This window comes from Calonectris borealis, chromosome W (assembly GCF_964195595.1).
Source record: "Calonectris borealis chromosome W, bCalBor7.hap1.2, whole genome shotgun sequence".
Classification (NCBI taxonomy): Eukaryota; Metazoa; Chordata; class Aves; order Procellariiformes; family Procellariidae; genus Calonectris; species Calonectris borealis.
Window position 1 is genome coordinate 56,039,637 of NC_134351.1, and position 22,341 is coordinate 56,061,977.

Genomic DNA, 22,341 nt, shown 5'->3' on the forward strand with positions numbered 1-22,341 from the left:
CCATGTGAACCTCATGAAGTTCAACAAGGCCAAGGGCAAGGTCCTGCACCTGGGTCAGGGCAATCCCCAATATCAATACAGGCTGGGGGATGAAGGGATTGAGAGCAGCCCTGCTGAGAAGGACTTGGGGGTACTGGTGGATGAAAAGCTGGACATGATCCAGCAATGTGCGCTTGCAGCCCAGAAGACCAGTTGTATCCTGGGCTGCATCAAAAGAAGCATGGCCAGCAGGTCAAGGGAGGGGATTCTGCCCCTCTACTCTGCTCTGGTGAGACCCCACCTGGAGTACTGCGTCCAGCTCTGGGATCCCCTGTACGAGAAAGACATGGACCTGTTGGAGCGGGTCCAGAGGAGGGCCACGAAAATGATCAGGTGGATGGAATGCCTCTCCTATGAGGAAAGGCTGAGAGAGTTGGGGTTATTCAGCCTGGAGAAGAGAAGGCTTCAGGGAGACCTTATTGTGGCCTTTCAATACTTAAAGGGGGCTTATAAGAAAGATGGAGAGACACTTTTTACCAGGACCTGTAGTGACAGGGCAAGGAGCAATGGTTTTAAACTGAAAGAGGGTAGATTTAGATGGAACATAAGGAAGAAATGTTTTTACGATGTGGGTGGTGAGACACTGGAACAGGTTGCCCAGAGAAGTTGTGGATGCCCCATCATTGGAAGTGTTCTAGGTCAGGTTGGATGGGGCTTTGAGCAACCTGATCTAGTGAAAGATGTTCCTGCCCACAGCAGGAGGGTTGGACTAGATGATTTTCAAAGGTCCCTTCCAACCCAAACCATTCTATGATTCTATATCATGAATCTTTGCTGTGTGTTAACAGCATCACTATTTTCCCCACATTGGCAGCCCCAGACCTGTTGACCTAGATACACAGCTTGCAGAGAGCACTTGAGCAGAGACACGTCAGCCTCCCTGCTCACTTTGCTGTGACTTGCTCTTTTACTGCACACAGAAAATAGCTGTGGACGCATTGTGCTCAAACAGAACAATCTGCCCCAAGCACACATTTAGTGATTTTCTGAAGCTTTGGAAACCAGGCCCCTAAGTGGGATCTGGTCCAATTAACCTGGTCGGTGCTGATTCTGAAAACATAATGAAGACCTCCTCAGGCTGCTATCCTGAATCAATATGATCGCTAGTTCTGTCTTGGATTTAGAAGACACCCCCACAAGGTCAGAAAAGGTTATGTTGAAGTATCACCTCTGTCTTTCAGAGGGAGACAAGCCAACACATTGCACTTGAAGTAGATCATGTTGTTGGTATCTTACAGATAAATAGCACTTATTGCACCAATATCACACAGTGGGGTAAAATCATAATAGAGGACACACAGTGAAAACAAATTTATTTAAACATAACCACATGTTCTGTGATTCCACAGGACTAAGTCTTCAAAGTAATAATATTATTTGTAAAGCACCTCCCTTGGCAAATTATTCCAGGCCGTGCAAATACTGCAATAAAAATGTAATTCGGAATGTTATGTATAATCATTTGTCGTGGTTTAACCTGGCAGGCAGCCAAATACCACGCAGCCGCTCACTCACTCCCCTCCACCCCCAGCAGGACGGGGAGAGAATCGGAAGGGTAAGGGTGAGAAAAACTCGTGGGTTGAGATAAAGACAGTTTAATAGAACAGAAAAAGGGAAAATAATAATGATAATGATAAAATATACAAAATGAGTGATGCACAATGCAATTGCTCACCACCCGCGCTGACCGATAACCAAGTAGCGATCGGTACTTCCTGGATCACGCCTACCCTTCATATACTGAGCATGACGTCACATGGTATGGAATACCCCATTAGCCAGCTGGGCTGGCTGTCCTGATTACGTTCCCTCCCATCTTGTGTACCTAGCTCAGTCAGTAGGCACGGGAGCTGTCCTTGGACTAGGAGGGCACTTGGCAACAACTGAAAACATCAGTGTGTTATCAACATTCTCCTCATACTAAATCCAAAACACAGCACTAGGAAGAAATTTAACCCTATCCCAGCCGAAACCAGGACATCATTCAAGTAAAACTCCAAATGAGAAGAGCAAATAAAGGAGCCCAGGATGGAGAAAATGTGGCTGGATACCAGTGAAAGATACAGGATCAAGAGGTATCCACCTAGAAAACATCTGGGGAAGGAAAAGGTGTGTAGCTGCTTAGGAGAGTGGTAGGGAAGGCTGAGGAGAAGCAGGGAAGCAGTGATGAGTGCTAGCAGTTTCAAACAGGAAGACAGGCTGTTAAATAATATCCTATTGCTGTAAGAGAGGCAGTCTGTATCAAGGAATAAACAGAGAAAGCTGGCAGTGACCAAGGCCCACATCCTCAAGAGTAATAGCCCTAAGGATCTGTGCCAAGCTGGTGCTCTGCCAGGTCTGTGAGTCTCTCTCTCTCTCTTCCTCCCTTGAGCACCTGCTCATCTGTGCAGTTGGGACCATGTATGGTGCAGGGGTCCTCCCACCCCATGCGCAGGGCAGAACACAGAGGTTGGCAAAACTGGTCGTGGCCACAGGTGGCCCACAGAGAACTTGCTGGTGAGCTGTAGGACCTACAAGTTGAATGGTACTGGCTGTAGCTTCCCTGCTAGCTGCCGATCTTATGGAAAAAGCCAGTTATATTAAATACTCTATTAATTGCTGTACTTACAGATAAGGCAAACAGTTGGTTTAATTTTTGTGGAGAGTTTACAAGAACATAAGTGCCACAGAGATGTTCATTCAGGGCAACTCTGCCTATTGACACACACCCTCGGTGCTGGACTCTTGCCTGTCACTGGACACTGATTTCACCAGTGACTCTGGGTTGCTCAACACCACAATTGCTTTAAAAAATAGGCTCTACCACCAAATCCAGTAAGATCTTTACTGCAGGAGACTGCAACCACAAGGTGAGAGAAGGCACCTAGCTGTGACTGGGAAGCTATAGGGGGGACAGAGCCCTTGCAGCAGCTCTGTCCCATTTTCCCCACACTTTCAGAAAACAGTGTGGTGGCTGAGGAGCTTTCTCCTGATGTGACCTGGCTGCCAGGAGTTTCTCTGGCAACGAATAATTTTTAACTTGTTTAGATTTCCAAGGAAGCATTTTTTTAACTGCTCAGACACCTAGCGATGTGGCATTTTAGTGACCTAGCAGTGGTCCTGATTCTGGAAATGGGGCACTTTCCCACCTGCTGACTTATCTTCCCTGTTCCTGCCATTGGGGATGTAAAAGGGCTTTATGATTCCTGCCCTATAAAACAATAAATCAACACAGTGTTTTACCATTGGTCCACCTCTTAAAATTTTGAAGGCTATTTGTGAGGCAACAAGTGAAACTAAAAACTTCTAGGTATACATGGTTTGATTTTTGTGCCATACAGATGCTGATGATGGTTATTATATGCCTGCAGGTTTCTTAATGTTTCTTTTCATTCTCTGCCACTTGGAACACATCCACAACAGCAGCAGATCAGCTGAGGTGTTCAGGCTAATGATGCTGTCCTGGTTCCAGCTGGGACAGGGTTAACTTTCTTCCCAGTAGCTTGGGGGGTGTGCTGTGTTTTGGGTTCGGTGTGAAAGGAGCGTTGATGGCCCATTGATGCTTTGGCTGTTGCTGGGTGATGCTTGCACCGGGAGGGGGGAGCACAGCCGGGGTGGTGGACCCAGCTGGCCAATGGGGTATTCTATACCATGTGACATCATGCTCAGTATAAAAACCAGGTGTGGGGGGGGGGGGGCTCGCCCCCCGTTCGTGACACGCGGTCGGCGAGCGGTTGTGTTGTGCATTGCCTGTTTTGTGTATTCTGTTATTGTTGTTGTTCTCACTGTTATTATTACTGTTCTACTTAGTTTTATTTCAATTATTAAACTGTTTTTATCTCAACCCGGGAGCTTTCCTACTTGTGCCCTCCCCATTCTCTCCCCCATCCCACCGGGGGGGGTGTGATCGAGCGGCTGCGTGGCGTTTATTTTTGCTGGCTGGGGTTAAACCACGACAGTCCTTTTTGGCGCCCAACGTGGGGCACGAAGGGTTGAGATAACGACAGATTATTTAGAGCATATTAAGGAATTTATATCTGGTAACATATTCGTTTGTTCTGCACCATGCTCTTGTTTTTACTGTACCTGTTAAAAATTGGAGTTGGGTTTTGTAGTCTGTTGTGCTCTGCCGTGATTAATGATGTTTTGCCTGGGAGATTTGTTACTAAAACGCTGGCATTGGGGGTTATTTGGTATTTGGGATTCGTAATGAAGCCGTTTCTGCATTTCGGGTACCACCTCATGGAGACTATTAGCAATTATACCTTTTCCTCCGAGAGATTTTTTATGGAGGAAATAGAGAATGGCACCCTCACTACCTTCATCTCCTTTGTTAAAATAACTTGCCAGTACCTTGAACATCCCTGGGTAGTTAAGATACATCTATTGGTACTCCTTGGGAATATTGTTGCGGTTTTATCCAAGGTTAGTAAGCAATTTAAGAACGTCATCCAGAGATCTGCCCCAAGGCTGGATAGTTATGAGTGGCAGGGCGAGTGGGATAGCATGGGCAAATGCCTAGGGCGATGGGCACCCCCAGTGTTCTGGAACTTTACCCCTGAACAAGTGAAGAACCCTGAAAAATTAGTAGAATATTTGGAAGAAGTATGCTGTCACCCTGGCCATTCCAGGGAGACGCAAATCACTACAATGTGCTGGGGCCTGGCCCACGCCTACCGAGCCCTGTTTAACACCACTCAGAACCCCCAAGGGGAAGGAAACGTCTCTGCAGCTGATGACAAAGCAACAGGCCCTGTGGCTACCCCACCCCCCACAGCAAGCACAGCGGCTCCCTCACCCCCCAGGGCAAGCACAGCAGCTACTCCGCCCCCTGCGATAGAGAACCAACCCATGCCGGTATCAGTCGCCCCTAAACAAAAAAGAAAATGCACAAGAAAATCAGCTCGTCTAGTAAGGGATGAAGATGAACCAGGGCCATCACGAGAACAGGAGGAGGAGGAGGCAGAACCCGTAAATGAGATGGTGACCACCCGATCCCTATCTCTGGGTGAGCTGCGAGATATGCGAAAAGACTTCAGCCGTCGTCCAGGCGAGCACATTGTCACCTGGCTGCTCCGATGCTGGGATAATGGGGCCAGTAGCCTGGAATTAGAGGGTAGGGAAGCCAAGCAGCTGGGATCCCTTTCTAGGGAAGGGGGCATTGACAAAGCAATTGGACAAGGGGCACAAGTCCTCAGCCTCTGGAGGCGACTCCTGTCAGGTGTGAAGGAAAGGTATCCCTTCAAGGAAGATGTTATATGCCACCCAGGCAAGTGGACCACCATGGAGAGAGGTATCCAGTACCTGAGAGAATTAGCCGTGCTGGAAGTGATTTATGATGACCTGAACAACGAGCAGTTATCCAAAGACCCAGATGAAGTCAAATGCACCCGACCCATGTGGCGGAAGTTTGTACGGAGCGCACCAGCGTCACATGCAAACTCATTGGCAATAATGACCTGGAGAGATGGAGAGGAACAAACAGTGGATGAACTGGCTGGCCAACTCCGGCAATATGAAGAAAGTCTCTCTTCCTCCCTACGGGCCTGTGTCTCTGCTGTGGAGAAACTGTCTCAGGAGGTCCAGCAACTCAAAGAGGATATGTCCTGCTCCCCCCCTGCACGGGCCAGCGTCTCAGCCATTAGGAGCAAGCGTCCCTCTGCTCAAGAGAGGAGACATCGTGGGTACACACCCCGGGGCACCCTGTGGTTTTACCTGCGTGACCACGGAGAGGACATGAGGAAGTGGGATGGAAAACCTACCTCAGTCCTACAGGCACGGGTACATGAGTTGCAAGGGAAAACAACCACAAAAGGGGGTTCTTCCAGGAAAACTGCTGCTCCGGTCTCCAGTGAATTCCCCAGACAGAGTAGAAGGGCTGATTCCACTTCCGACCTTAACAAAGGGACTTCTGACTCATACTTACAAGAAGTGGATAGCAAATATGATGACCAGGACTAGAGGGGCCCTGCCTCCAGCCAGGTGGAGGAAAGGGACAACCGGGTTTACTGGACTGTGTGGATTCGATGGCCTGGCACATCAGATCCACAAGAATATAAGGCTCTCGTAGACACCGGTGCACAGTGTACCCTGATGCCATCAGGCTATAAAGGGGCAGAACCCATTTGTATTTCTGGAGTGACAGGGGGATCCCAAGAGTTAACTGTGTTGGAGGCGGAAGTAAGTCTAACCGGGAATGAGTGGCAGAAGCACCCCATTGTGACTGGCCCAGAGGGTCCGTGCATCCTTGGCATAGACTACCTCAGGAGAGGGTATTTTAAGGACCCAAAAGGGTATCGGTGGGCTTTTGGTATAGCTGCCCTGGAGACGGAGGAAATTAAACAGCTGTCCACCTTGCCCGGTCTCTCACAGGATCCTTCTGTTGTGGGGTTGTTGAAGGTCCAAGAACAACAGGTACCAATTGCTACCACAACAGTGCACCGGCGGCAATATCGCACCAACCGAGACTCCCTGATCCCCATCCATGAGCTGATTCGTCGACTGGAGAGCCAAGGAGTGATCAGTAAGACTCGCTCACCCTTTAACAGTCCCAAATGGCCAGTGCGAAAGTCCAATGGAGAGTGGAGACTAACAGTAGACTACCGTGGCCTGAACGAAGTGACGCCGCCACTGAGTGCTGCCGTGCCGGACATGCTGGAACTTCAATACGAACTGGAGTCAAAGGCAGCCAAGTGGTACGCCACCATTGATATCGCTAATGCATTCTTCTCCATCCCTTTGGTGGCACAGTGCAGGCCACAGTTTGCTTTCACTTGGAGGGGCGTCCAGTACACCTGGAACCGACTGCCCCAGGGGTGGAAACACAGCCCTACCATTTGCCATGGACTGATCCACACCGCACTGGAACAGGGTGAGGCTCCAGACCACCTGCAATACATTGATGACATCATCGTGTGGGGCAACACAGCAGAGGAAGTTTTCAAGAAAGGGGAGAGAATAGTCCAAATCCTTCTGAAGGCCGGCTTTGCAATAAAACGAAGTAAGGTCAAGGGATCTGCCCAGGAGATCCAGTTTTTAGGAATAAAATGGCAAGATGGACGTCGTCAGATCCCAACAGATGTGATCAATAAAATAACAGCCATGTCTCCACCAACTAACAAAAAGGAAACGCAAGCTTTCTTAGGCGTTGTGGGCTTTTGGAGAATGCATATTCCAAATTACAGTCAGATCGTAAGCCCTCTCTATCACGTGACCAGGAAGAAGAACGACTTCAGATGGGGCCCTGAGCAACGACAAGCATTTGAGCAAATTAAACAGGAGATAGTTCAGGCAGTAGCCCTTGGGCCAGTCCGGGCAGGACAAGATATAAAGAATGTGCTCTACACCGCAGCCGGGGAGAATGGCCCTACCTGGAGCCTCTGGCAGAAAGCACCAGGGGAGACTCGAGGTCGACCCTTAGGGTTCTGGAGTTGGGGATACAGAGGATCCGAGGCCCGCTACACTCCAACTGAGAAGGAGATATTGGCAGCATATGAAGGGGTTCAAGCTGCTTCGGAAGTGGTTGGCACTGAAGCGCAGCTCCTCCTGGCACCCCGACTGCCGGTGCTGGGCTGGATGTTCAAAGGGAGCGTCCCCTCTACACATCATGCAACCGATGCTACGTGGAGTAAGTGGGTCGCGCTGATCACACAACGGGCCCGAATAGGAAACCCCAGTCGCCCAGGAATCTTGGAGGTGATCACGAACTGGCCAGAAGGCAAAGATTTTGGAATATCCCCAGAGGAGGAGGTGACGCGTGCTGAAGAGGCCCCACCATATAACAAACTACCAGAAAACGAGAAGCAATATGCCCTGTTCACGGATGGGTCCTGTCGCCTTGTGGGAAAACATAGGAGATGGAAGGCTGCGGTATGGAGTCCTATACGCCAAGTTGCAGAAACTGCTGAAGGAGAAGGTGAATCGAGTCAGTTTGCAGAGGTGAAAGCCATCCAGCTGGCCTTGGACATTGCTGAACGAGAAAAATGGCCAGTGCTTTATCTCTATACTGACTCATGGATGGTGGCAAATGCCCTGTGGGGGTGGTTGCAGCAGTGGAAGCAGAACAACTGGCAGCGCAGAGGTAAACCCATCTGGGCTGCCGCATTGTGGCAAGATATTGCTGCCCGGGTAGAGAACCTGACTGTAAAAGTACGTCACGTAGATGCTCACGTACCCAAGAGTCGGGCCAGTGAAGAGCACCAAAACAACCAGCAGGTGGATCAGGCTGCCAAGATCGAAGTAGCTCAGGTAGATCTGGACTGGCAACATAAGGGTGAATTATTTATAGCTCGGTGGGCCCATGACACTTCAGGCCACCAAGGGAGAGATGCAACATATAGATGGGCTCGTGATCGAGGGGTGGACTTGACCATGGACACTATTGCACAGGTTATCCACGAATGTGAAACATGCGCTGCAATCAAGCAAGCCAAGCGAGTAAAGCCTCTTTGGTATGGAGGACGATGGTTGAAGTATAAATATGGGGAGGCCTGGCAGATTGATTATATCACGCTCCCACAAACCCGACAGGGCAAGCGCTATGTGCTCACCATGGTGGAAGCAACCACCGGATGGCTGGAAACATACCCTGTGCCCCATGCCACTGCCCGGAACACCATCCTGGGCCTTGAAAAGCAAGTCCTGTGGCGACATGGCACCCCAGAAAGAATTGAGTCAGACAACGGGACTCACTTCCGAAACGCCCTCATAGACACCTGGGCCAAAGAGCATGGCATTGAGTGGGTCTATCACATCCCCTACCATGCACCAGCCTCCGGGAAAATTGAACGATACAACGGGCTGTTAAAGACAACACTGAGGGCAATGGGTGGTGGGACATTCAAGCATTGGGACACACATTTAGCAAAGGCCACCTGGTTAGTCAACACTAGGGGATCTGTCACTCGAGCTGGCCCTGCCCAGTCCAAACCCTTACGTACTGTAGAGGGGGATAAAGTCCCTGTCGTGCATATGAGAAATATGCTGGGGAAGACGGTCTGGGTTGCTCCTGCTTCTGGCAAGGGAAAACCCATCCGTGGGATTGCTTTTGCTCAGGGACCTGGGTGCACTTGGTGGGTGATGAGAAAGGATGGGGAAGTCCGGTGTGTACCTCAGGGGGATTTAATTTTGGGTGAAAATAGCCAATGAACTGAATTGTATGATGTTAGTTATTACATAGTACTGTATGTCATCACTTTTATAGTTACCATATGCCATAGTAACAGTATTACAGTAAGAATCACCCAGATTAATGTAGGATGAACGCCGATGAAACTGAGCAAGGTGCAATGATGATAGAACCGGACGAGCGCCCAGAACTGGCCTCCGCATGCAAGAGCACAACACCACACACCATCTCTCCTGCCCTGCAAGACTGTTATGACAGGTGGAACCCGAAGTCATGGACTAAATGAACTCAACGGACGTTTTAGAGGGATGGCCCATGGACTAAGGGAATGATATCTCTGTGTGTATATATATCAAAAGGCAGGGAAAAGTAGCGGTGACTAATTGGAATGTATGGGAAAATGTGAGACCTGGGCATGATGTAGATGGTATAGAATAAGGGGTGGATATTGTCCTGGTTCCAGCTGGGACAGGGTTAACTTTCTTCCCAGTAGCTTGGGGGGTGTGCTGTGTTTTGGGTTCGGTGTGAAAGGAGCGTTGATGGCCCATTGATGCTTTGGCTGTTGCTGGGTGATGCTTGCACCGGGAGGGGGGAGCACAGCCGGGGTGGTGGACCCAGCTGGCCAATGGGGTATTCTATACCATGTGACATCATGCTCAGTATAAAAACCAGGTGTGGGGGGGGGCTCGCCCCCCGTTCGTGACACGCGGTCGGCGGTCGGTGAGCGGTTGTGTTGTGCATTGCCTGTTTTGTGTATTCTGTTATTGTTGTTGTTCTCATTATTATTATTACTGTTCTACTTAGTTTTATTTCAATTATTAAACTGTTTTTATCTCAACCCGGGAGCTTTCCTACTTGTGCCCTCCCCATTCTCTCCCCCATCCCACCGGGGGGGGGTGATCGAGCGGCTGCGTGGCGTTTATTTTTGCTGGCTGGGGTTAAACCACGACAGATGCCTAGATATAAAAAGAGGTGGCTTTATGATTGGGCTTCCTCAGTGTAAAGATGCTTTTTTTCCCCTGGAACATACTGCTAATTTAAAAGAATCAGGATTGTTGAAAGTTAGGTCATGGGACAGGGCTCACTTTTAAAGCAGGCTAAGTAATTCTACTCATGTAAAGGAAAAGGAAGAGGGTAGTGGGAAAATTGGTGTGTGATGAGTTGGATGAATGAATAGATCAGAAAGGGAAGGAGAGGAGCAGATTAGTTATAAGCACTGAAAAAAAACCTCTCCTTGAGAACCCACAATTGTGTCACCAAATCCCAAACACCCATATTCTTCCACACAGCAGAACAGCTGTGAAGGCCTTGGAAAATGTGCATATCAGTTCTTGCAATAGCACAGCCCATATGAAAGGATGACGGTCTGTTGTGGTTTAACCCCAGCCGGCCACTGAGCACCACGCAGCCACTTGCTCACTCCCCCCACAATGGGATGGGGGAGAGAATCGGGAGTGTAAAAGTGAGAAAACTCATGGGTTGAGATAAAGACAGTTTAATAGGGAAAGCAAAAGCTGTGCGCACAAGCAAAGCAAAACAAGGAATTCATTCACTCCTTTGCATCGGCAGGCAGGTGTTCAGCCATCGCCAGGAAAGCAGGGCTCCATCATGCATAACGGTTACTTGGGAAGACAAACGCCATCACTCCGAACGTCCCCCCCTTCCTTCTTCTTTGCCCAGCCTTATATGCTGAGCATGACATCATATGTTATGGAATAGCCCATTGGCCGGCTGGGCCAGCCGCCCTGGCCACGCTCCCTCCCAGCCCCCCATGCACCTGGCAGGGCACGGGAAGATGAAAAGTCCTTGACTAGCATAAACATTACTTAGCAACAACTAAAACATCAGTGTGTTATCAACATTATTCTCATACTACATCCAAAACACAGCACTATACCAGTTAATAGGAAGAAAATCAACTCCATCCTAGCCGAAACCAGGACACAGTCTAAAGTTACACTTGCTGTGTTAGCTCTGTGGTCAAGATCCTGTGCTGAGGGTTTCAAATGTCCAGCCCCATTACTCTTTCAAACTGGAAGGAGTCAGCTTAATTTCAAAGACAAAGGGAATTACATTTTTGATAAAACATGGAACCAAGCACTCAAAATGTAGGAAAGAAAGAAGTTTGTGCAACTTAATTCACCCCCCTCATGTGTTGGCATGATAAGGTAGTCCAATTGCATGGTCACATGCTGTTTTTTTTCCCCACCGGAGTATTGCATCAGTCAGAGCATGGGATGTGATGCGTGGCAGATAAAATGGGCTTGTTTACTGAAGAAACCTGCTGTCTGGAGGTCCCTTGCCTCATTTATTGCAGAATTTGTAAAGCATGCAAGGAATAAGGCAGGAGAGTTATAAAGAGATGGTCTCAAGGATAAAGTAGCGGAAAAAGCTTGTAACACTGTTGTTGTGGTTTAACCTGGCAGGCAGCCAAATACCACGCAGCCGCTCACTCACTCCCCCCACCCCCCCAGTGGGACGGGGAGAGAATCGGAAGGGTAAGAGCGAGAAAAACTCGTGGGTTGAGATAAAGACAGTTTAATAGAACAGAAAAGGGAAAATAATAATAATAAATAATAGAATATACAAAATGAGTGATGCACAATGCAATTGCTCACCACCCACGCTGACCGATAACCAAGTAGCAATCGGTACTTCCTGGATCACGCCTACCCTTCATATACTGAGCATGACGTCACATGGTATGGAATACCCCATTGGCCAGCTGGGCTGGCTGTCCTGATTATGTTCCCTCCCATCTTGTGTACCTAGCTCAGTCAGTAGGCGTGGGAGCTGTCCTTGGACTAGGAGGGCACTTAGCAACAACTGAAAACATCAGTGTGTTATCAACATTCTCCTCACACTAAATCCAAAACACAGCACTAGGAAGAAATTTAACTCTATCCCAGCTGAAACCAGGACAACTGTCTTTCATCTCTGTGCCACAAAATTCCTCTATGATACTAGGAAAGTCACTTATATGAAGTGCTATGAGCTTGTGGTTTGTACAGCAAGCCAGAACCAGAGAACCAGCTTGCAGAACTGGGAGCAGGGGCCAAGGCAAAGAATAGGACTGAAGGCAGCCTGCGCATTCAGAGGGAGCCGCTCACACAGACATCTTTTTGGCATCAGCCAGCTGTCTGTATGGCTCTGTTTGAGGCAGGGTCTGTTTCCTGTCAGCACAGCAGCCAGTGCCTGCTGCCTGCAGGGTGAGGCATCCCAGTGAGGCAGTCACTTGTTCCCACAGCAGCGTTAGGTCCACCTATCCATACACGCGTGTGAACCTGGGTACCACCCCATGTCAGGTGAGGTCAGTCTGGCTCACTTGATTTCTGAGGTAACGGGGATATTGCGTATACCAGGAAAAGGCAAAAAAGAACTATGTGTTAAGAGCAGAAGAGGACAAGAAGTCCAAAGAAGTGGCAAAGTCAGAACTAAGCAAACAAGCAAACATTTATAGGCCACAAAATCAATCCTAAGCTGCCAAACCAAAGAGGCCCTTCAAAGTTGCCTAACAGGAAAACCAGCAAGGAAAACAACCTATATTACTCCCACAAAATGCCTTACAGCTAGAAAAAAACAGTCAGAAAGCCCTCAATGATGAAAAAGCCACAGAAACACCAAGAAAAAATAGCTGGAACACTTTTCAAATAGCCAAAAGTGAGAAAAGATGTGATTAAATAGAGCTATGCCTATGGTGCTCTATGACAAGACTTAAACCATTCTAAACCACTTTCTTTTTTGCCTGTTTCTGCCACATTTTGCCACACACTCAAACAATTGATTGATTTTAGGGAAAGGAATGCTATTTCACAGCTTTACTTCTGCTTCTTCTTTCACCTGTCCCTCTCTTCTATGCTTTTACCTTCCTGTGTGTTGAACCCCATCATTCATATAATGGTTAGTGTTTTCTTTCTGTGAAAATACAGAGAAAATATCAGCAAAGATGTTCTAATCAATGGCTCAGCTGTAGAGCATGAACAATCCAGGGGAACACAAGAGAAGGGAGCAAGGATTACAGACAAGGTGCATCTACCAAGGAGGAATCCACAACATGGTTTCAAATACTGAGGGACATCTTTTTCCTTGTGATGTTTGAAATTGTAGCAATCCCATATTTATATGTCAAGAAGCTTGAGCAGATCTGTTAGTCCAGCAGCATACCGCCATGAAGGACTTCTAGTGATGGGTTACACATGCATCAGTAAATTTGGGTGTTCAACCTTTGTGAAGGATTTCTAGGTTTCTCTAGGAACTAGACACCCCTGACCTTTTGCAAATCACAACTTTCCTTTCCCTTTACTGTCATTACAATGCTTGGTTCAGTAACCCCTTCATCCCTCATTGATGTTCCTCAGCACTGCCACAACACCAATCGCAGCAGTAATAAAAATAGTAAAACACATAGTGGACTTAATGGATTATTTGATCATTTAAGTAATAAAGTGCTTCGCATTAATTTTCACAATGAATAAAAATGGACCACTGTAGGTATGTTGTGCCCTATGGGCAATGGGGAGAGATGTGTTGGGGTCACAGAGGACCAGGATGGGCAAAGCTCTCCTGCTACGCATGAGGACACCCTGAGCATCATTCACAAGTGGGGCACAAGCTCCAGCTGACAGGTTCCCTCTACCGTACATCAGGTTTGAATCATGCCAAGATATCTGTAATCAACAAATCATCCAGATCCTTCAGTCACCCTGGAGTGAATGTCAAGGTCAGGTTGACAGGGGAACTAAGATAGCTGATACCAGCTGACATCTGCAAAAATAAGAAGCTTTTGGTGGTGTCAGGGCAGTAGCTTCTGTGGTGGGTTGACCTTGGCTGGTCGCCAGGTGCCCACCAAGCCACTCTCTCACTCCTCCTCCTCAACAGGACAGAGGAAGAAAATATAACAAAAGGCTCATGGGTCGAGATAAGGACAGGGAGATCACTCACCAATTATCATCACGGGCAAAACAGACGCGACTCCGGGAAATTAATTTAATTTATTACCAATCAAATCAGAGTTAGGATAATGAGAGATAGAAAATATAAATCTTAAAACATCTTTCCTCCACCCCTCCCTTCTTCCCAGGCTCAACTTCACTCCTGACTCTTCTACCTCCTCCCCCCCGAGCAGCGCAGGGGAATGGGGAATGGGGAATGGGGGTTGCAGTCAGTTCATCACACATTGTCTCTGCCGCTCCTTCCTCCTCACGCTCTTCCCCTGCTCCAGCGTGGGGTCCCACCCACGGGAGACAGTTCTTCACGAACTGCTCCAGCATGGGTCCTTTCCACAGGCTGCAGTCCTTCAGGAATGGACTGCTCCAGCATGGGCTCCTCTCCACGGGGTCACAGGTCCTGCCAGGAGCCTGCTCCACCGTGGGCTCTCCATGGGGTCACAGCTCCTGCCAGGAGCCTGCTCCACCACGGGCTCTCCACAGGGTCACAGCTTCCTTCGGGCGCATCCACCTGCTCCAGTGTGGGGTCCTCCACGGGCTGGAGGGTGGATATCTGCTCCACCGTGGACCTCCACAGGCTGCAGGGGGACAGCCTGTCTCACCATGGTCTTCACCATGGGCTGAAGGGGAATCTCTGCTCTGGCACCTGGAGCACCTCCTCCCCCTCCTTCTTCCCTGACCTTGGTGTCTGCAGAGTTGTTTCTCTCACATATTCTCACTCCCCTCTCCTGGCTGTTGTTGCGCAGCAGTTTCTACCCCTTCTTAAATATGTTATCCCAGAGGCGCTACCACCATCGCTGATGGGCTCAGCTTTGGCCAGCGGCAGGTCCGTCTTGGAGCCAGCTGGAACTGGCTCTGTCGGACATGGGGGCAGCTTCTGGTGTCTTCTCACAGAAGCCACCCCTGCAGCCCCCCGCTACCAAAAACCTTGCCATGGAAACACAATACAGCTCCTTAAGATTTCAGTCCTCTGTAGCCTGGAAATAGGACCAGTGAATACTCCACCGCAGAGATGTCGTCTGGAACACATAAACACTTTCTTGACATCTATATTTTCAAATATGATAACTTTTTAGCTTGTCTGTTCTTCTAAGCCATTGAAATCATAACACAGAGGAAACACTTTATCAATTATGTTTGTAAGAATTCAACAATGACAGGAGAAGGCACTACAGATCCTTCACAGGAGTCTGTTCTTGTATGGAATTGCAATCTAAAAGTGGAAACTTTTATTTACCAGAGTTTAATCCATGTGCAATTAGATAGGCATCCTTGGTGGAATAAGCCATTGATTCTTATGCAGTTAGTTAGTAGATGCTTTGAAGGTCTATTTTCAAATGAGATTTCAGCCTGCCTTCACTTCTGCACAGCCATCTATGAACATGCACTCGTGTGGATGGTTGTTTCTCTCTCCAGCAAGTGCTATTGTTTGTATCAAGGTGTTTGCTAACAGCTTATGCATGTGCACTACCAAAGGGCAGTTTCTGAAAACAGTGGTGTAATTTTTTTTCCAGAAATACGTTGCTGTGCAATTATCATTAGGATACCGATCCTTTTATTATATTATGAACTCTGGTTTAATCAGAGGATTGCCCATGAAATCAAGAGTGATGCAGGATAGATGACAGGATCAGAGCTTAGCTCCCTAGATGCCAGGGCAATGAAGAGAATTCAACTTACTTTCTTACCCTAACTATATTAGTGCATTAGATTGAAGGATTTTCTTATGAATTGTACAAGGCTGAATGAAAATTTTCCCTTTGATTTAGACTAGCATATTTTTTTTCAGCTATTATGCCTATTATATTATGATCATTGCTGAAGCAGTGAAACTGCTTCTGAAATCTTATATTATTATTATTATATGAGTGCCAAAAATCATGCTAACTGATGATACAAACCTCAATGAAAAACATGTAGAATGTGCTGGTTTTGGCTGGGATAGAGTTAATTTTGTTCATAGTAGTTAGTATGGGGCTATGTTTTGGATTTGTGCTGAAAACAGTGTTGATAATATAGAGATGTTTTCATTATGGCTGAGCAGTGCTTACACAGAGTCAAGGCCTCAGCTTCTCATGCTCTACCATGGCTGGAGATACACAAGCTGGGAGGGGGCACAGCCAGGACAACTGACCCAAACTGGCCAATGGGATATTCCATACCATATGATGTCATGCTCAGTATATAAACTAGGGGAAAGCTGGCTGGGGGGCTGCTGCTCGGGGACTGGCTGGGCATCGGTCCACGGGTGGTGAGCAATTGTTTTTGTTTTTTTTTTTTTCATTTGCATCACTTGTCTGTCTTGGGTTTTATTTCTCTCTCTTTTTGTTATCTTTCTTTTCATTTATTATTATTATTATTATTATTATTATTATTATTATTATTATTATTATTATATTTTATTTCAATTATTAAACTGTTCTTATCTCAACCCATAAGTGTTCTCATTTTTCCTCTTCTGATTCTCTCCCCTGTCCCACTGGGGTGGGGAGCGAGCGAGAGGCTGTGTGGTGCTTAGCTGCCTGCCAGGTTAAACCACAACATAAAGCAAAGTTGTTTTCATGTAGTTAATAATGTTACACAATCTACAAATAGTAAACATTTGGATTGCTATTTGAGAATGTATTAATGACTGCCATACACACTATCATACACTTGTTCCAGTTGTTGCACTTAAAAATTGTACTTTTTAATCATATTCTATTTACTCTTTAATTTTTTATAAGTGTGACAGGGTATAACAGTATCAGTTTAGGAATGTAAGCCAGGGAACCCTATGTCTGAATCTTGCTCCAACACTAACTTCCTTGGGGACCTTGAAGAGAATGACTAGGCCAAGATGATCTCAAACTTGGATGGCAAAAGTTAGGCAGCTACATTTCTGTCTAAGTGCTTGACTAAAAAGAAGCCTGGTTTTCCTGTCTTGTCTGCCTGTCTGTCTAATACTGAGCTGGCTTTCGATGCGAATCCCATTCCTTTTGGTATATAGAAACCTTGCTCCAAAGACGTTAAGGACGTACGAGTACATCAGGTTTGCAAACCTCACTTTTGTGTGTGCGGTTGGAGTACTGCTGGATGCAGCATGAGCTTTGAAAGGGCCAGTACTGATTTATCTGCATAAAAACAATATTTTGAGGGTGTAGAGTTGGGCCCTGAATATTTTGTGGTGGATATGTTAGTCTTTGGTCCCTAGTGTTAACATAACTGATTTCACAATGACTTGTACGACTTTGCATTGACTGTCCAAAATCCTTCTCAGGGCCAAGGCATTGAGAGAATATTTTATTTTAATGATCTGTGATTTTAAAGGGATGCAATGAGTTCAAATGCTATTGACTTTTTTTTTTTACATCTATCAAGCACTAATAAAAATCATCAGAATTCAAATATAATCATCACTATAATTATAGATGGATGTGATGCCTCTGTAGGTATGATACTATTACATTCTAATGCTATTTATCCCTGATGTAGTTTGTTTGCACTCTTAACCCACGGCATCGTCAACAGTCCCTCTGCTGACCTGGGTGATATTTAAAGGTGTATCTGATAGGCAACCTTCTTCCTTGCAAGGAGATGAGAGTGTCTTCTCCCAGCATAGGGCATGTCTTGTTAAAGAACCATGGAGGAGAGATTTGAGGACATTTTTTGCCTTTCTCCCTTTCAGCATTCCAGGAATTTCAACATTTCAGCATTCCATTTCAGGAAAACAGGCATGGGCAGAAAAGCAAGATTTCTAGTTCTCAGACCTAAAGTGAGCTGAGAAGACAGAAGCAAATCCCACCATGGAAATCACCACAGAGGTTACATTTGCAAAGAAAAAGTCATCGAGGTTTTAAGGAAAGTTTCTAATCTGCAAAGGCTCCATCAATATACCAGGACTTGTAAGCTCTCACATTAAAAATTGATAAATCTATTTTTATACAGTATATATCTACACATAGAAAAATTGAAGCTGTTTGAAATACTCCTATCTGAAACAACTTTGATTTGAGCTGGGCTTACAAATGGGAAACAGCAAAGGCTTATTCAAACTTTTTTGGTATTTCTGAATTCAAATTCAGATTGGTTCAAATTGTGTGTGTATGTGTGTGTGTTTCTATATATTTTTATTTTTACTATAATTATTTTTTATTGTTGTTATTTGCCTTAAGTGGATATCCACATATCTCCCTAGGCTGCTGTTGTGGTAAATCTCAAGCTTGATCTGTTTGCTTGGAAATGTAGAAGGGAAATCAGCTGGCATTTTTAAATGCTGGCTAAAGTCACTAGGCCTGTGATTAGCTCAAATGAATGTGGAGAGGTAATAATGGAGTGCTGGATTTAGTTAAATCAAACTATTTTTTGGCCAGAGCACACATGACAAGTGGTTCTTCCCACAGATGACCCTGTTACTCTCACAGGCCTCCTCCCTCCCTCCCTCCCTTCCTCCTTCCCTCATTTCCAGTGGAAGCTGGGGTTGCTCAGCCACTCCTGAGATCAGCCACAGTTTCACGCAGCGTTAAGGACATACAGCGCATGCTGCCAGCCAGGTTAGCTTTCTTGGACATGCGGTCTCACCTTCCTATCACTCAGCCTTACTTTGCAGGATTTCCAGCATGGTAACAACCTAAGTAAAAAGGCTGATTTGGCCATCCAAAGTCATACATACCATATCTTAAATTACTGTCTGATAAAGGGATTGTGTCCAAAATGTCAACTTCTCTAATAAAAATGCTATCTTTCCCTATGATTTTTGTCAGTTCTCACTCTAAAAATATTAATAAAGTTATAGAAATCACTGGGCAGTGATTTTTTTTCTAGATGCTTGCAATGCTTATATTAGAAATACCTGAAGCCAGGGGAAAAGGGGATATGGATGTTCAGCAAATTTGTCGTTGTGCAATTTGATGATATTCTGCCTCACTGAGATTCATGAATTCATAGAGCTTCAGAGGTGATCTGAATGATTTGGACAAACACTGTCCTGGTTTCAGCTGGGATAGAGTTAATTTTCTTCCTAGTAGCTGGTATAGTGCTGTGTTTTGGATTTAGTATGAGAAGAATGTTGATAACACACTGATGGTTTTAGTTGTTGCTAAGTAGTGTTTACAGAGAGTCAAGGACTTTTCAGCTTCCCATGCTCTGCCAGGTGCACAAGAAGCTGGGAGGGAGCATAGCCAGGACAGCTAACCCAACTGGCCAATGGGGTATTCCATACCATATGACGTCATGCTCAGTATATAAACTGGGGGGAGTTGGCTGGGAAGCAGTGATCGCTGCTCGGGGACTGGCTGGGCATCAGTCGGCGGGTGGTGAGCAATTGCATCGTGCATCACTTGCTTTGTATATTATTATTATTATTATTACTACTACTACTACTACTGCTGCTGCTGCTGCTGCTGCTGCTGCTGCTACTACTACTACTATTTTACTTTATTTCAAGTATTAAACTGTTCCTATCTCAACCCATGAGTTTTCTCACTTTTACTCTTCCGGTTGTCTCCCCCATCCCACCAGAGGTGGGGGAGTGAGCGAGCGGCTGTGTGGTGTTTAGTTGCTGGCTGGGGTTAAACCACAACACACAGTCAGCTACTAGCACTATGGGAAACAGTCTGGAAAGAGACAGCAAAAAATCCCCTACAGCTGACAGCTCCCTTGGGCTGCTGTTTGTCTGTCAATAGGTCCAGGCAAAGATGCAAAATGCTTCTTTCCCTGGACTCTACCTGAGACGACCAGATGTTCAGCGATGTTCAGAGCTGCTTTTTGTTTACCAAGCTCAGCGTTTCCAGCACAGTCTGGGAGCTGGAGCACATGGTTGGGAGCTTTGACGGCTGTTCCTTCCCTTCTGCTATGAACTGAATTTCTCGATACCAAACATATGCTGCTGAATGTCTCTTCAAGACAGTTCACCTCCCCAGTGTTTGCTGATCTGAGTGCTAAATTAGTAGCGTTCAGCAAGCTCTGATTTTAATTTGTATCTACAGAGGAAGGAGTACATAGCTCATGTTACAAAACATTTCAGATTAAGAGACCAGATTCTGAGTGCTGCTGCACTGGTTTTGTGCAAAGCATGAAGACAGCCCACAGTCTACTTCAGAAAGAGCTTACAGTAATTTTGCACTCTTTTAAACTTTTTTTCCACCCTGTATTTCCAGTTTTATTTCACGTATCAAGAGTTTTTCCACATTTTTAAAGTTAAATACAATCACATTGTTTGGATATCTTCTTTTAATTATCTGGTTTTCTGTTTGCAATTATTGTACAGATCATAACTAACTAATTATAAGTAGTAATATGTTTTGATGAATATTGCATAGCCAGTATTGAATTTTGCAACCTCCCCGCTTCCATCCATCCTGCTATACTACATTTCACAATGTGACCATATTGAGGAAGATAAATGACAGCCCACAACTATTTTTCACTTCAAAGTTTTCCAGTGATCCTTGGATAAAACCTTGAATCAGTTAACTTTGCATTTCAAATTTCAGTAACAGTTAGTGTAAGTAATATCATTAGTAGAATGAGAAAAGGCAATTAAAATATTCACAAATGACTTTGTGAAGACAACCTTTTTTTTTCTTTTGCATTGTAAAAATATTTGCACTCATTATAAAATCATGTTAGAATGGCAGTACCTGTGGGACAACTCTGTTCTCATATCTGATGAGTTAGTCCAATTTTCATTACTATGGCTCCACCTTCATCAGAGTTACTACATGCTTACACATATGTAACAGAGCACCACCATATGTCTCCATAAGTGTTACCACCAGCTACTGGAAACTGCAAATACATTGCATGAAATATTTTTAAAACCTATTAACATTTAGAGGATGGTGTCCGCAGTCTTAGTCTATACATAGTATAGTCTATACATAGTAAATCTCAACAGAATCTAGAAATATTGACCACAATCAAATGACACTGAATCTGTCACTCTCAAAAATGTATATGTAAGTAAAAACCAGAGCCTACTCCAGGCCCCTGATCCAGATTTGAACTTGGCCCAGTTGCTGTGGCTAGACATGCGTTTGCTCAACAGCAGAGTTGCTAAATTAAGAACCAGTTGAATAATGATTCATTCAGTTGAAAACAAAACAACAAATGTGAAACATTTTACAAGCTGAAGAAAAGAATCCAGATCACACACATCTGAGGTTTAATATTGCCACACCTTTTGGGAGAGAAGCTCCTCATTTGGTACCTTGCAGCACCCATTTCCAAAACTGTTGTCTGCTTTTCTAAAGTTGGTATGTACACCGATGTTTGTGAGATCCGCTTCGCACAAGGCATTCCCAGAGACATGCCTCTGCAGAGACAGCAGGTGTGTATGGACATTTCAGGGACTCTTTGACCACTGGGAAATCCAGCTAATGAAGAAACGGTCCCGTCAAACTTTAATTTTAGCCATCTCAGCACACGTTTTTCTCTGCTAACCACCACACTGGGCTCACCAGACAGTTCAAATCTGTTTATCATTAGTTTATTGCTTTCATAATCAAACTGTTCTGCACAAACAGCAGATCCTTTACCTTATTTAAGAGCATTTGCTTTGGAGAGCAAAGGGCATATCAGTCACTCATTAATAACAAGGTCAGACCACTTTCATCCCCACGGTCTGCTGCAGCAGCTCAGCTTGGTGGCTGCGAGGAAACAGAGCCACAGGAGTCACTGTTCTTACCCTGGCAGACAGAGAGGATTTTTAGGGTCCTCCCCACACCCCCTAATCACAACAGGCATTTCTATCTCTCCTGAGAGCCACATACTTCACATTTTCCCAGTACAAATAACTGCTTAGGCCCTTCTTTCAAAGACACTTTATTAAACGACCATTTGCTGTCGAGACATTTAGGATGAAATCATCATGTTAAACAAATAAACACAGCTTCATACAGATCTTTGCTCTGGGAGCAGAGTAAAAAAATAATTTCTGTCTGCTCTCCATAAAAGTGGATGGAAAGGCCAAAAGAAAAATATTATTTTTACTTCATTGTGTGAAATATCATTTTGGAGGATCTGATGCATTGATCATTTGAAGAGTTTTTGCTGGCAGGTTTCAAGGGTCCCCTGGGTTGACCCCCTGGGATTGTTTTCTTCATTAATAAACTTAGCATGATGTGTGTTAAAAGGAACATTCTGTTTGCTTTGTAAATAAGGGATGTCAGACAAGAAGCAGAAGCCTTGCAGACACTAGGTGAGGTGTTCTTCAAGGGCGGGGGGATGATTGCATGGAAAAATAAAAGCCCCAGAAAACTCAGGAATGGT